At 44.4% G+C, this 16600-nt stretch overlaps 1 protein-coding gene across 3 annotated transcripts in view; it reads left to right on the top strand.

The window, feature by feature from the left end:
• MEGF6 (multiple EGF like domains 6) overlaps window positions 1-16600 on the top strand; it is a 495432-nt gene that overhangs the window by 151226 nt on the left and 327606 nt on the right. The gene's annotated exons all lie outside the window — the stretch shown is intronic.

Genomic DNA, 16600 nt, shown 5'->3' with positions numbered 1-16600 from the left:
AGTTTAGATCCTTAGGTAAATATTTACATTTTTTTTTTTTTTTTTTGTAATGTTTTTTTTTTATATTAAACATTTTATTTGGGTAGTTTTGGGAGGGTGGAATGTAAACAATAGGTTTATAATGTAAATGTGTGTTGATTTTTATTTTTTTTTACTTTTAGTTGTAGTATTACTTTTTGGCCACAAGATGGCGGCCATGAGTTTGTTTACATGACGTCACTCTAAGCGTAACACACGCTTAGAGTGGCGCATCAGGAAGGGAACGGCCAGAAAAGGCACAGCTTCCGAGAGAAGCTGTCGCTTTTTCAGCGGGGGAGAGGAATCAGTGATCGGCCACCATAGCCCGATTCACTGATTGCCTGGCTAACGAACTGCGGGCCGGGAGCGGGCACGCACACGATCGGCCGCGGGAGCGCGCGAGGGCGCGCATGGTTCCTGGACGTAGTTTCTACGTCCAGGAACTAACATAGGTTAAGCCCACTATCACACCAAGTGTTCTAAAATGACAGTGTACAAATGATGTCTAAGTAGCTGTGTAAACATTTTTTTACTTTTCATGTTAAATATCAAAGGCAAAAGCTGTAATTCATTGTGTGTAGATTTTAGCTACATTTGGAATATCTCATTAGCAAAGTCTCTGCAATCTGACATGCTAAGAACAGTGTAATATTGAAGCAGAGTTATATTAAAAGCCTGTCAGGTGTCATGTGTCACACACACAATTACAAATGTTTATGTTGCACATAAGATACATGTCTTCTGCTCTCTGCAGAGAGCTCAGTCAGAAACAGGCAGAGCTTTCTCTCTCTATCTCTCTGTCTCTCACTCACTCCCTCACTTACTTACTCACTCTCTCTCTCTCTCTCTCTCTCTCTCTCTCTCTCACACACACACACACACACACACACACACACACACACACACACACACACACACACACACACACACACACACACACACACACACACACACACACACACACACACACACACACACACACACACACACACACACACACACACACACACACACTTAACAGATGCACTGTGAGGGAATTCCCCCTCCCCTCATGTCTCAGTCTGTCGTCAGAATTGCTGTCAGAAAAGTGTGAAAGGAGTTAGATAACAGTAAACTCTGAATATAGTCTTCTTGCTGAAACAGTGGTCCTCTAAAGTAAATGAGGGACATGTACATTCCATGAACTTGGCCGCTACACATAACACCTCCAGGAGAAAGGACACTTGTTACAGGTAATTTTCCTTTCTAGGTGCATCTTCATGGCAGCATAAGGGACGTCTCATTTGTATGCAGCCATGGAGGCAAATGGAAACCCATATTTTGGACAGAGGAGAAACCTGGTTCTCAAGAGGGGTAAAATTGCAGTGAGTGTGAGTTTTATTTGCCCTATAGCGCCAGAGTCAGGAAATGATCGGAAGGCAAAGCACTTTCAGCTTTATTCTCCGTTGGACTGGAAGCCAGTGAGGGAATTGGCAGCAGATGTAGAGTGGTGGAAAGGGTGTACTACTAAGTCCTTTGGATCATCGCGAAGAAGAGAGTCTAGTGAGAGGGACACCTGGGAGAAAGCTGTTGTGATTGAGCGGAGAGACAATGGTAGCACGCATTAAGAAGTTAAAGGTCTTCTTCTGGCATATTTGTGCAGATTGAAGTGATGGGACAGGAAGACATTTTGCATGTAAGGATCCCTCCTGTAGCGTATTCTGTCCGTTGCAGTGGAGCTGCAAACGGACAGTTCTGGCTTATCTGCTTGCATTCGGTTGTGCATTCGCAATGGGTCTCATTGTCATTTGCAATCGCTCTGCAGTTCTGGGCAGCTCAGGATGCTGTCATCATTCCATCAATTGCTTGTTGCAGCTGAGCTGCGGCCAGATAGCCCTGGATTACCTGCATGCATGTTGTTACATAATACTGCATGTATTTCTTATGGGAGTCCTTTGCATTCACAGCCAGCTAGCAAATGGTAATCAAGCCAGCTCAGGATTGAATGATTACCCTTCAGCTGTGTGGAAATTTGCATACCTGCATCCATTAGATGATGCCAGCATAAAGGTCTGCCTCCCATTTCAGACCCCGCCCGACATAGCGTTCAGCTCTCTGAGTTGTCGTTAGGTCTATGCTGTGAAAGTTGTTATTGTAAATGTATAATGCCTAGCTCTGTATTTTCATGTCTACTGGACGTTTGCTGACCTGCGGGGGTCAGTGAAGTCCTTCTGATCCTGATAGTTAGATTCTGCCAGCACCACGTTGGTGACTGGTAGTATTCCTTCTAGCCTTGTTCTTGAGGACGGACTATATCAACGGTTGCCATTAGTTACACTCCTACCTGTTGAAACAGCGACTAGATTGGCTGAGCATTCCGTCTGTCTGTCTGTCGTCTGTCTTGTTGTCATTACTTGTGCTTTGGCTAGTGAGTTATTTGAGAGCTACAGTACATTTCATATATTGCGCATCAGCATGATATATATATCTATCTATCTATATATATATATATCTATATATATATATATATATATATATATATATATATATATATCTATCTATCTATCTATCTATCTATCTATCTATCTATCTATATATATATATATATATATATATATATATATGTACTCTAGTCAGTCAGTATTGTATATTGTATTGTGTACCGACCTTTGCCTGCGTTTCGACTACGAATTTGCCTAATCCTTCCAATACGACTGACATCTGAATTAACGTGTATGACCCAAGCCTGTTACCGACTACGTCTGTTGTGTATTGTATCACATAGCATCTAGCCTGATAGGCGGCCCAGAGCTGCAGTTGCTCTGGGCAATCTTGCTCCCTTGTTCATTACTCCTGTGTCCATCTGTGGAGCATCTTCCATTATCCAGCTACTTACTTAGCCATTTGCAAGTCATGGCTCTATTTAAGAGCAGAGATAGATAATTAGTGGTTGGTTTGGGTAATAACACCTGCCATCCAGAAGTGCAAGTACTGGGGAGCAGCTGTCACTGGGTGGCCCAAGACTATGGGGAGGGAGGTTGCAAGTTCTTAACCTCCCTCTCTCCAATACAGCTCCTCCCCCTCCTAACAGTGTTTTGGCCCCCCTTGGTATCAGTGGGGGAGTCATGGTTAAAACAAACAAACAAACACAGAACATTTATATTGCGCTTTTCTCCTAGCGGACTCAAAGCGCCAGAGCTGCAGCCACTAGAACGCGCTCTATAGGCAGTAGCAGTGTTAGGGAGACTTGCCCAAGGTCTCCTACTGAATAGGTGCTGGCTTACTGAACAGGCAGAGCCGAGATTCGAACCCAGGTCTCCTGTGTCAGAGGCAGAGCCCTTAACTATTACACCATCCAGCCACTGGTTAAGGCCAGATTTATACATTTTCCACCTCTAGGCCAAGTATGTAGGCCTAGGGCAGCAGCCCCCAACCATTTCATGTGCAGCCCCCTCTTCCATTTGTCCTCTAACATCCATGTGCTGCAGCCTTTCTCTTCCTTGTACAGCTCCCTTAGACATCAGCTTCCCTGTTTCATGCGTTTCTTCCCATTGGCAGCCTGCTCTTCCATATACAGCAACCCCCATTTCATTTCCAGGTTCCCCCATTGGGCTGCTGCCGCGCAAGGCCCGGGCCTTTGGAGAAATGCGGCCCTGGTCATGGTGATTACGCTTGTTTTGTAACCCCCTGGAAGATGGATACACTGGCCCATGGTGGTTACCACAGGATTCAGGGGAAGGTGTGTAGAAGTAGAGGAGCTTCAATAAAGTTTTGCCGGGGTGGGGGTGCTGGTTGCATGATTGGTAGTTACAACCCTGTTGCTGACTTTGAAAATTGTTGACTGCTGTGGGCACCACAGGCTGTCTTCTCTCACAATGATAAATGAGGCTTTTTGGTCCTTTTCGCCTTAATGACATCAGTCAAAAATAGATGAATGCTTGTGGCACATAAAACTAGAAGCTTGACCAATGTGTGAAGGACCTCTTTACACTTTGCTTTCTCTGGCTCTCAGCGGGGAAGTCATTAGGAGTCTGAAGTAAGAATGTAACATGGAACTTTGTTCAGACTTTCCAGCTACTTGAGGTTTGCCGTGTGTAATCGAGACGTTCTCGGGCCTCCCTCCATCTTGTGCCAAGAAGGACAATTCTATTATGGTTCCTTTGGCAGCAGAGAGATCGCCTTGTTCTCTGGCTCCCTTCGCCGAGCTTAAAGTACTGGCGAGTGCAGGAACTTTTCATGCAGTAAAAATAAATGCCTGCTGATGCTTATTTTAGGGGGTTGGATGTAAATAAGGAAAAGTGATTATGGCTAAGAACGCACGAGAATAAATAAACCAGGAAGCTAAGATCCTGGCAGCGGCGGCCAATAAAACACATTAGCTCCTGTGATCTGGAGCCACTGCTGGAGACGAATACTTTCTCCTTTGTTGACTTTCCAAAGAAACCCAAAAACCCCTTGTCCTGTTTTTTTGGCATTTGGTGGCGAAACAGAACGTTCCTCACCGTCTTGTGGCCTGAGGGAAATGGGTTACATCAAGGGTGTCAACTCAATCACACATACAGAGGTGCCAGATGAGGGGAAAACAATTAAAGAGAACCCGAGGTGTGTTTAAAGAATGTTATCTGCATACAGAGGCTGGATCTGCCTATACAGCCCAGCCTCTGTTGCTATCCCAAACCCCCCTAAGGTCCCCCTGCACTCTGCAATGCCTCATAAATGCTGTGAGGCTGTGTTTACATCTGTAGTGTCAGTCTCAGCTGCTCCCCCCGCCTCCTGCATAGCTCTGGTCCCTGCCCCCGTCCCTTCCCTCCAATCAGCAGGGAGGGAAGGGATGCAGGCGGGGACTGGAGTTCTGCAGGAGGCGTGGAGAGCAGCAGACTGACACTATAGAGATAAACACAGCCAGCTCTGACAAGCTGTTTGTCAGCAGCGTGGCTGTGATTTATGAGGGATTGCAGAGTGCAGGGGGACCTTAGGGGGGTTTGGGATAGCAACAGAGGCTGGGCTGTATAGGCAGATCCAGCCTCTGTATGCAGATAATATTCTTCAAACCCACCTCGGGTTCTCTTTAAAGAGACACTGAAGCGAAAAAAAAATTATGATATTATGATTTGTATGTGTAGTACAGCTAAGAAATAAAACATTAAGATCAGATACATCAGTCTAATTGTTTCCAGTACAGGAAGAGTTAAGAAACTCCAGTTGTTATCTCTATGCAAACAAGCCATTAACTCTCCGACTGAGTCTTAGTGGTGGAGAGGGCTGTTATCTGACTTTTATTATCTCAACTGTAAGTGAACTGTTTACTTTTTCTCTGCTAGAGGAGAGGTCATTACTTCACAGACTGCTCTGAAAGAATCATTTTGAATGCTAAATGTTGTGTAATCTGCACATATTAGAGAATGATGCAATGTTAGAAAAAACACTATATACCTGAAAATAAAAGTATGAGAATATTTTCTTTGCTGCTAATCTTCTAGTAATTATTCATAGTACACAACCAATTCACTATATCATATTTTTTTTTTCGCTTTAGTGTCTCTTTAAGAACAGAGGTAGTAGTGTAATTACCTCCCCCAAGTAAAATCGACAGTCTGTATTCACTGAAAATAATTTCTTAAAGAGGAACTCCAGTGAAAATAATCTAATAAAGAGCTTAATTTTTACAATAATTATGTATAAATGATTTAGTCAGTGTTTGCCCATTGTAAAATCTTTCCTCTCCCTGATTCACATTCTGACATGCAGAGCCGGGACAAGGTCCTCCAGCACCCAAGGCTGAGACACCAACGTGCGCCCCTCCATCCCTCCCACCCCAGCCGTCACACACTGATTGCTATTAGACTAAGAGGCGCCACAGGGCCCACAACCTCCCCAACACCTTAATATCTAATTATTTGGCTTGCAGTCACTGCTATGTATCCCCTTTTCTTATTTCTTTCTGCTTCAAACACAATTAGGAATGACAGCTGAATGAATTCTGCGCCCCCTCCTACACTGCGCCCTGAGGCTGGAGCCTCTCCAGCCTATGCCTCGGCCCGGCCCTGCTGACATGTATCACATGGTGACATTTTTACTGCTGGCAGGTGATGTCACTGAAAGGATATGCTGCTTGCTTTTTTGGCATTTGGAAACAGCTGTTATTTCCCACAATGCAACAAGGCTCCCCAAAATGTGATGTCAGTACCTCAGTGCTGTGAGGCACTGACATCACACTGTGGGAGGGGTTTCGCCCCAATATCAGCCATACAGAGCCCCATGATGACCCATTTGGGAAAAGGAATAGATTTCTCATGGGAATGGGGGTATCAGCTACTAATTGGGATGAAGTTCAATTCTTAGTAACGGTTTCTCTTTAAATCAAAGTACTCCAAAAATAGTTTGCAACACGTTTCAAGGGCTACCACCAGCTTCGTCAGGTAGTAAAAGAAGGAGCTTAGGCACAGTCTCTGCTGAGACTGCAACTAAGCTGCTCCTTTTTTATGCTTGTACTATACGCGTTGCATCACATGTGTAGCACAAGATGTGACTTTTCCCCTCCATTGTGTTGTGATCCTGTTTTTACTGGTTACGTACCACCCCAATGTGAAACTAGATGTGTGTAAATCAGAGCCGGATCATCCACAAGGTAACTTAGGCAGTTGCCTAGGGCCTAATGAGAGACCAGGGGCATGTTTGATGCCAGCCCCCACCAAATCTTAAGAAAAGAGAGAGATGGTTGAGCCCTAGATAAGATGATACTTGTCTAGGGTCCCATTTCAGCTTAAAGAGAATCAGGACTGTGAAAATCTTACATAAATAAACGTACCAGCCTGTTAGTGATCTTCTGCTAGCCCCCTCTGTGACATTTTCGCCGCTCCCCGATGCTTACTTGGTGATAAAATCACTGTTTTATTCATTGTTTTTGTAAACAATAAGGATGGCTGCCAAACAGGAAATATATCCTCAGAGCAGGTGCCTGTTTGCAGAGGCTCCTCTCAAGAGTGACTTGACTGCTGGAATGTTACTCCAAGTGTTGCCTTAGCTGCTTGTCTGGGCTGTGCACTGATTGCTCTGCACTCACAGCTGTTCACAAAATCAAAGCTCTGTGAGCCTCGCAGACAGGCTGGCTGTGAGCAGAGACCTTGCCTGTGACTCATACACACAGCACACAGGAGAGCATGCCTAACTTCTCCCTATTACAGCAGAGGCAGTGTATTCCTCTCTGGGTCGACAAAGCTTGACAAAGAAAAGCAGATTAGATATATTATAGAGACAGTGCAACTAGAAAAGGCAGCAGTAAGACAGACCACATTAGAACAGGTATAGGAACTTATAGGAAAGAAGAAATAAGGCTGAAAATTATTTTGTTACAGAGTCTCTTTAAAGGGAACCAGAGACGAAGCACCCTTGTGTATTTTACCATATATATCAGTGGGAACATTAGAGAAAACACCTACCCTGCTCTCCGTTTCATACTCCCTGCTAAAAGTGTGTGTTATCAGCTGTGATAAGAATCCCGGACTGAGCATTCAGTCTGGCTTTGTAGGGAATAATTATAGCTGAGTCATTATAGCAGAGCCACAAGGGGGCAGGCTTGGGCTTGAAAAGACACCAGAGAAGACATACTCAGCTATAATCTTTCCGTAGTAGAGCTAGACTGAGTGCTCAGTCGGGGATTCTTATCAGAACAGTCAGATTAAACAGAGAACAATGAAACAAAGAGCAGATTAGGTGTTTACTGTCATGTTCCCACTGATTTATAAGGTAAAATACATGAGGGTGCTTTGTCTCTGGTTCTCTTTAATCCATCCCTGGTGTAAATACCCATTTATCTACTGAAAACATATTTATGAGATGCAAAAATGTAATCTACACACATTAGATAAAAGTCATAGGAAACGTCTGCCAAAAAAGACAGATTTCTCCATTTTGGATGACAATCGTTGTAAAAAAATGTAGCTAAACGACGACGGGTGACGGATATCATGCATTCTGCACGATCTCACTGGCGGATTAAATCAAATAAATACTGGGCAGATACGGTGCAATCAGGATACAATGCGCACATGTTGTGTGAAATGTCACTTTCGTTAGCACAGCGCTGTACAGGTGAAACTCGCAAAATTTTAATATTGTGCAAAAGTCCATTTATTTCAGTAATTCAACTTAAAAGGTGAAACTCATATGAAATGGGAAGCCTTTGCAGGTGTTTTGGATGAATTAGCTGATTAGAGTCTGACATTTTGAGCCGAGAATATTAACCACTTCCTCTCCCCCGGGAGGAGTAACTACGTCCCTGCAAGTTCCCATAACTTCTTGCAGGGGCGTAGCTATCACGTCCCTCCCCGCCGCGCATTAGCGCTTGACTCCCCCACCCCCCCACTCGTTACCGCCGCCGATCGGTAGCCTCTAGATCAATGAATGGGAACACAGTCTATTAGATGGCGCCGTCCTTCACAAAACCGTCCACGCAGTGCTTACTGTTTGCGTAGTAATAAAATGCATACAGAAGACACCTGCGAGGACATCTTGTGGCCAAATAGTAAAATTACATCTGCATTTTTTTTCACAATAAAGGACCTATTTTTACCTTATTTTTACTTTTTAAATTAACCCCTGACCTTCCACACTCCTCATTAGCTAGCATTTTTTTTTTACAAATAAAAAAATATTTAAATAGTTACCTTAGGGACTGAAAGTTTTTAATATGTATGTCAAGAAGGTATATTACTATTACTTTATAAATGATGGGCTTGTAATCCGGGATGGACGTCAACCTGAAAAATGCACCTTTATTTCCAAATGAAATATTGGTGCCATACATTGTACTAGGGAAAAATTTTAAACGTTGCAATGACCGGGACAAATGGGCACATAAAATGCGTGGGTTTTAATTACGGTAGCATGTATTATTTTAAAACTATAATGGCCGAAAACTAAGAAATAATGAATTTTTCAAATTTTTTTCTTCTTTTTCCTGATAAAACACTTTTAGAATAAAATAATTCTTAGCAAAAAGTACCCCCCAAAGAAAGCCTAATTGGTGGCGAAAAAAAAACCCAAGATATAGATTGTTTCGTTGTGATAAGTTGTAATAAAGTTATAGGCGAATTAATGGAAGGAGCGCTGACAGGTGAAAATTGCTCTGGTTTTTTTAAGAGAAAAAACCCTTTGAGGTGAAGTGGTTAAACCTTTTCACAATATTCTAATAGTCTGATATTTTGGTTTTGGGGTTCTCATAAGCTGTCAGCCATAATAAATTATAACAAATACAGGCTTGACATATCTCGCTTTGCATGGAATGAGTCTATTTCATGTATTAGTTTCACCTTTTAAGTTGAATTACTGAAATAAATTGACATTTTGCACGATAATTTTTCGAGTTTCACCTGTAGGTGCCTTTTTATTTATTAGGCAGAGGAGGATCCGGAAGCAGGTGACCAGTGGAACTACCGTATCTTTTCTTACACAAGAATCTGTTCTACATTCCAGTTACCAGTCAACCAAGCAGACAAAAAAAAATAAACAAAAATAATATTTTACCTATTTAGAAAAAAAAAATGTTTTTTTTGTAGCAGTAAACCTGATGAAAACAAAACTGATTTAAAGAGAAACTCCGACCAAGAATTGAACTTTATCCCAATCAGTAGCTGATATCCCCTTTTAGGCCTGGAACCCACTGAAATCCGCAAACGCAAAACGCAACCGCTAGCGTTTTGCATGAGCGGTTTGCAAGCGGATTCATGCGAGTTTTCGGTCGCGTTTTGCAACAGTGTATTTTTTTCCTCAGCGGTTGTGTAGCGTTTTGCGTTTCGCGTTTTTATCCTGATTGGTCCTGTGAATTATTTTTAATTTTGTTACAGTGTGCTGAACCGCAAAACGCTAGCAAAACCGCTCAGTTTAGGTTTTGCTGAGCGTTTCTGCTAGCGTTTCAATACTTTACCTTGAAGCGCTAACGCTCCCAAAATGCTGCAGGTCCTGCGTTTGCGTTTCTGGGAAACGCAAACGCTCCTGTGGAAGTTGCCCCATCCATTAACATCAGCTGAGCGTTTTGGCAAAACGCTAGCGTATCGCAGCGCTGCCAAAATGCTCAAAAAAACGCTCTTGTGGGTTCCAGCCCTGACATGAGAAATCTATTCCTTTTCACAAACAGACCATCAGGGGACGCTATATGACTGATATTGTGATGAAACTCCTCCCACAAGCAACTCTGAGGACCGTGGTACTCCTGGCAGTTTCCTGTCTGTAAACTTGCTGCATTGTGGGAAATAGCTGTTTACAGCTGTTTCCAACTGCCAAAACAGCATGCAGCAGCTACATCACCTGCCAGCAGTAAAAATTTCACCATGTGATAAATGTCAGATTGTAAATCAGGGATTTAAAATATTTTACGACGGGCAAACACTGACTAATTCATTTATACATAATTATTGTAAAAATAAAGCACTTTTTTATTACATTATTTTCACTGGAGTTCCTCTTTAAAAATAAACAAAAACCCAAACAACAACAAAGCCCCCATAATTTTAACTGTAAATCAGAAAGCTCTTTGTTTGCCGTCTATCAGCTTGCGCATCACACACGCGTATCAAATAATGTGACAGATTGCTGGAAAGCTTTGAAGGTCTCGGCAATCATCCATTCATGCAGCAACCGCCCCGGCATTCCGCCAATCTACCGATTGCTAAAAAGATGAGAAACAGAATGACGGCCAAAGGCTAAAAAGTATTTGTCAAATCTGAAAATCCCATTATAAAGATAGTGTTTGCGGCGGACAGAAATTGCCGCCTCTAATATCTCGGGAGGGGGAGGAGGGACTCTTCTGCTGATAAGGTAAAAAGTCGGATTTATTGTTTTACAGGGAGAATAAAGTTTAATATAGTGACAGTTATGACTACTTCCCGCCAGTACCAGCCAAAGCCAAGGCGTGATTTGTATTCTGAAGGCGATCGGGAGCGGCCCACCGTCCGCTGGATGTCTTCTGTATTAGAAAATAACTCGCTTTCTGGGCAGGAGAATCATTTTCAAGAATCCACAAATATTCGGCTTTCAAACTTGCAAAGAAGTATTTGTAGAAAGTGACCAGAAATCTTGCCTTGCAACAACTGGGGTCCCTGGCTAGATTACAGAGGTTTGATGTACTTTCTTGTTTGTGGGTTTTCTTCTGGGCACTCTGGGGAAATGGGGAACAAGGGAAATCTCACCTCAGCAGTGCGATCATTTACGAAAACAAAGGGGTCTTAAACAGATAAAAACGTATAGCCTACATTGCAGGCCCTAAACATAACAGGACCCAAGAATATCTGTGCGTGTATCAATACTGCCTAATCTCAGACTGGTTTTGCCCTCTTAGCGACATTAGAGGTATATCACCTGATTCCTGCCTGCTCTGACTTTTTTGCCTAAATTGTCTGATTGCCACCTGCCTCAACCTTGTACCTGAATTATGACTACATCTGATTTCCGCCTGCCCCAACCTTGTGGCTGAATTTATGACTACATCTGATTGCCGCCTGCCCCAACGTTCTGCCTGAATTTATGACTATATCTAATTCCCGCCTGATCCAACCTTGTGCCTGAATTTATGACTTGTGCCTCAACCTTGTGCCTGAACAATGGCTACACCTGATTGCTGCCTTCCCTGACCTTGTGTCTGAATTATGATGACATCTGATTGCTGCCTGCCCAAACCTTGTGCCTGAACTATGATTATGCTTCCTGATCTGAAGTTTTGCCTAAATTAAAACTATGTCCGATTGCTTCCTATCCTGACCTTGTGTATAATGTCTGATTGGTATCACATTTGTAGTATTGTCTCGCACGCAATAAAGGATCAAACCCATAGTCTTTAAAGAGACTCCGTAACAAAAATTTCATCCGGTTTTCTTCCATCCTACAAGTTCCAAAATCTATTCTAATGTCCTCTGGCTTACTGCAGCACGTTCTACTATCACCATCTCTGTAATAAATCAACTTATCTTTCTCTTGTCAGACTTGTCAGCCTGTGTCTGGAAGGCTGCCAAGTTCTTCAGTGTTGTGGTTCTGTGATGCATCTCCCCCCTCCAGGCCACTCTCTGCACACTGCCTGTGTGTTATTTAGATTAGTGCAGCTTCTCTCTGCTCTATTATCTTTTACAAGCTGGATAAATCCTCCTCTGAGCTGGCTGGGCTTTCGCATACTGAGGAATTACATACAGGAAGAGCTGTCTGCACTCTGCAGGAAGAAACAGCCTGACACTTCAGTGGAAGATAGCTGCAGGGGGAAAGAAACACACAAGTGATCTCTTGAGATTAAAAAGGAAGGCTGTATACAGCCTGCTTGTGTATGGATGTATTTTCTATGTGTGGACATACTGTACATCAACCTACTTCCTGTTTTGGTGGCCATTTTGTTTGTTTATAAACAAACTTTTTAAAACTGTTTTTAACCACTTTTAATGCGGCGGGGACCAGCGAACTTGTGACAGAGGGTAATAGGAGATGTCCCCTAACGCACTGGTATGTTTACTTTTGTGCGATTTTAACAATACAGATTCTCTTTAAGGGGCGTGCAACAGCTGAAAAAGAGGGATGACACCCTCTATGCAGTATTCAGTATTATGTCTGATTGGTGCCTGCCGTGTCTTTGTTTCTGAATTTTGACTACATTTGACAACTGCCTGCCCCAACATTTTACCTGAACAATGATTATGCTTGATTGCTGCCTGTCCTGACCTTGTACCTGAATTTATGTCTATGTCTGATTGCTGCCTGCCCCAACCTTGCACCTGAATTGTGGCTACATCTGATTACTGCCTGTCCCAAACTTGTACCTGAACAATGACTACAAGTGAGTGATGCCTGCCCCGAACCTGTGCCTCAATAGTGACTACATCCAATTGCTGCCTGCCCCGACCTTGTGCCTGAGTTATGACTAAGCGCGATTGTTGGCTGCTCTGACCTTTTGCCTGAACAGCAACTATGACTAATTACTGCCGGTCCCGAATCTGTGCCTCAATTAAAACCATGTCTGATTAGTGCCCCCCTCAAACTTGTGCTTGAACAACGACTCTGCCTGATTGCTGTGTAACAAGAGCTTATGCTTGAACTTTGACTGTGACTGATTACATCCTGCCCCGACCTTGTGCCTGGATTTTGACTACATCTGATTGCTGCCTGCCCCGACCTTATGCCTGGATTATGACTATGTTGGATTGCTGCCTGCCCTGACCTTGTGCCTGGATTATGACTATGTTGGATTGCTGCCTGCCCTGACCTTGTGCCTGGATTATGACTACGTCAGATAGCTGCCTGCCTCGGCCTTGTGCTTGGATTATGACTATGTCAGATTGCTGCCTGCCTCAACCTTGTGCCTGGATTATGACTACGTCAGATTGCTGCCTGCCTCGACCTTGTGCCTGGATTATAACTATGTCAGATTGCTGCCTGTCCCGACCTTGTGACTGGATTATGACTACAGTAGATTGCTGTCCGCCTCAGCCATCAGCCTATATCACTACTCCCAGGCTACAAGTCTGTTCCAGCCTTATTTACTCTTAGGACATGACTATGGTAGGGATTAGATTGTGAGCTCCTCTGATTATAGTTATAGTTTATTATTATATGGTAGAGACTCTGGCTGCTCACAGTGCAGAATTCTGTCTGCTGTGCAAAAAATGATGGGAAGTTAATATGAAATCTGATATGGAAAAGAGAAAACAGCAAGGGCACCTCTGAGGAAGCAACAGCAGGCACGAAACAGCTGTCAGGCCATCTAGTACCCCCCCCCCCCCATATCTGTATATCCCCACATCGCAATATAAGTCAACATGGTGGCGTAGTGGGCAGCATGGAGGCATCGTGGTTAGCTCTATCACCTTGCAGCACTGGGTCCCTGATTCGAATCCCAGCACTATCTGCACGGTGTATGTGTGTTCTCCCCGTGTCTGCGCAGGTTTCCTCTGGGTACTCCGGTTTCCTCCCACACCCCAAAAACATACAGATAAGTTAATTGGCTTCCCCCTAAATTGGCCTTAGACTACGATACAAACACTACACAATACATACGTAGACATGACTATGGTAGGGATTATATTGTGAGTCCCTCTGAGGTACAGTTAGTGACAAGACGATATACTATGTACATCACTGCGAAAGATGTTGGCGCTATATAAATGCTAAGTAATTATAATAATAATAAAGGGCTCTTAAAGGAGCGGTGTTCTTGCTGTTTTTTTCTTTTCCTTATCAGATGATGTTGAAAGGATCAGGCCACCTGTGACCCTAGTGGTTGATAGTGTCACCTCCCAGCCGGATCTTGGTGCCAGTAACCCAACTTTTGCACACAATTTAATTGGAAGGCTGTATACTGGTAATATTTAAAGTAGAACTCCAGCCACAAATTGTTTTCTTTCCCCTGAGCTGCTGGCCATTTCCAGTTGGCAGAGTCACCCTCACAGACTATGGGGACAGCAGCCGCTCAGGGCCCCCAAATCTTCTGATAACTGCAGATCCACGTTTGCTCCACAATGAACGGAGTCAGCAGGCGAAGCGCCGCTTGATGGATTCCGAAACAACGAAGATCCCTAAATGAAATCCGTGTGTTCCAGCTCAGATGAAAAGGTAGAAAAGAATGGAAAACATGCCGGGGTAATCCTGCTCGCTGGCGAGTGGAGCAGCACACTGCGGCCATTGTCTCTCTGCAAGATGATATGTCAGAGGGATTAGCCAGACTCATAGACTCAGCAATCTCTCCCCAGCCACCGAGTTCACTGAAAAGAAAAAACATTATTGCTTTACAAGCGGCAGACGGGAAGGTGAGGGCTGGGAGGCGGCTGTGCTGGGGCTGTCTACAGTAACCTGCTGAGGAACTACAAATCCCAGCATGCCACGCCCATCCCATGACTGTGCAACATTACTTTCTGTAGTTTCTGCTAAGAGCAGCCGTGCACGGAAGAGGACAAATTTGAAAGCATAGTTAGTCGTGTGCCAAGTTGTTTATTACGATTTGACTTTATTGAACAGTCTCAAACTAAGTGGCGTAACTATAGAGACCATGGAGGGGGCAGCTCCTCCCCCCTCTGCAGAGTAGCGCAGGGGGAGGGCAGCTCCTCCTCCCCTGCAGAGTAGCGCAGAGGGGCAGCTCCTCCCCCTCTGCAGAGTAGCGCAGGGGGGGCAGCTCCTCCCCCATTTGCATAGTAGGGGGGGCAGCTCCTCCCCCCTCTGCAGAGTAGAGCAGGGGGGAAGCTCCTCCCCCTCTGCAGAGTAGCACAGGGGGGGGGCAGCTCCTCCCCCCTCTGCAGAGTAGCGCAGGGGGGGGCAGCTCCTCCTCCCCTGTAGAGTAGCGCAGGGGGGGCAGCTCCAACCCCCTCTGCAGAGAAGGGTAGGGGGGCAGCTCCTCCCCCTCTGCAGAGTAGCGTAGGGGGCAGCACCTCCCCCTCTGCAGAGTAGCACAGTGGAGCAATTTCAGGAGGAACCCAACAAAAGTCATTTTAAATTTGCTGCCAGGGTTCCCTATTGGTTTATACTCCTTCCTTTTTCCAACGACTGCATCTGATTTGGTAGATTTCCAAGCTGAATAAATAATTATAAAGTTTACACTGACACAAAGCTATTAAAGTGTACCGGAGACACTGATATCAAAGTATACAAAAAAGGGGGACACCGAGAGCCCAGTATAGTGTAGTATGTACTGGAAAGAGTGGGTGTGCAAAGGTAAATATAATTTAATACTCACAAACCAGGGTTGTCATTCAGGCAACCACTGAAAGGGCAGGTGGGGAGATTAGACCTGTCCCGGCTCAGGACTAAGAAGTCGCTCTCTGTAGATCGGAAGATAGGGGCCAGTCCCCTCCACCAAAGGTGGACTCAAATGGCAATGCAGTAGTACAGAGGCACCAGAATAATAAAAACAATTAGTTAAAAAGTTTAAAATAAAGTAGGCAGTGGTGGGCCTACCCCTTCAGTACAGACACAAAAAGGATTGCTGTCTTTAACAACAAAAATCTGTTTATTTACATACTCCAGAAGGGTGCAACGCGTTTCGTGGTTATATCCCACTTCTTCAGGCAATACAAGGGGGCATATAACTAATGCAGTCTGTCTCTTAGCTTAGCGCCTCTGTCACTGATAGAAAAGTGTTTATACTTTCCTGGGACTTCTTGCAGCCCCTGTAGTCCATCTACTCCCTCCAAGTCCTGCTGGTCCTCTCCATTAGGCTTCTGTCAGCACTGTAAAGTTTGTGACTCGATTGAGTTGAGGACTACTGCGTATGCGTGGCCCCAGCCACATACAACCCCCCGCCATTCTGCTCCCATCACCGGGAGCTTTTTGCGCATGCAAAATTCTTTATGACTGTAACTGCGCTTGCATAGAATGCTACCAGGTTCAGGAGCACCATTGGGGGGTGCGTGTTCCATGCCCGCAACCCGGCTGGATCGTGGACTTCCCCAGCAGAATGGAGGGGACTGGATGGGCGCAGAGGGACCTAACGGATTACAGGGTGCTGGAGGAAGCCCCAGGTAAGTACAAATCCTTGTGGTATCACTGTCTTAGGTTTACATTAAAGCAGCAGGGATAGCAATACTATCCCAGGGGAAAAAAACAACAATTATAAGTAGATAAATACATTTTCTACTTGCAT

The sequence above is a fragment of the Hyperolius riggenbachi genome, chromosome 6 (genome assembly GCF_040937935.1).
Source record: "Hyperolius riggenbachi isolate aHypRig1 chromosome 6, aHypRig1.pri, whole genome shotgun sequence".
Classification (NCBI taxonomy): Eukaryota; Metazoa; Chordata; class Amphibia; order Anura; family Hyperoliidae; genus Hyperolius; species Hyperolius riggenbachi.
This window is presented reverse-complemented; position numbering and strand designations above follow the sequence as displayed.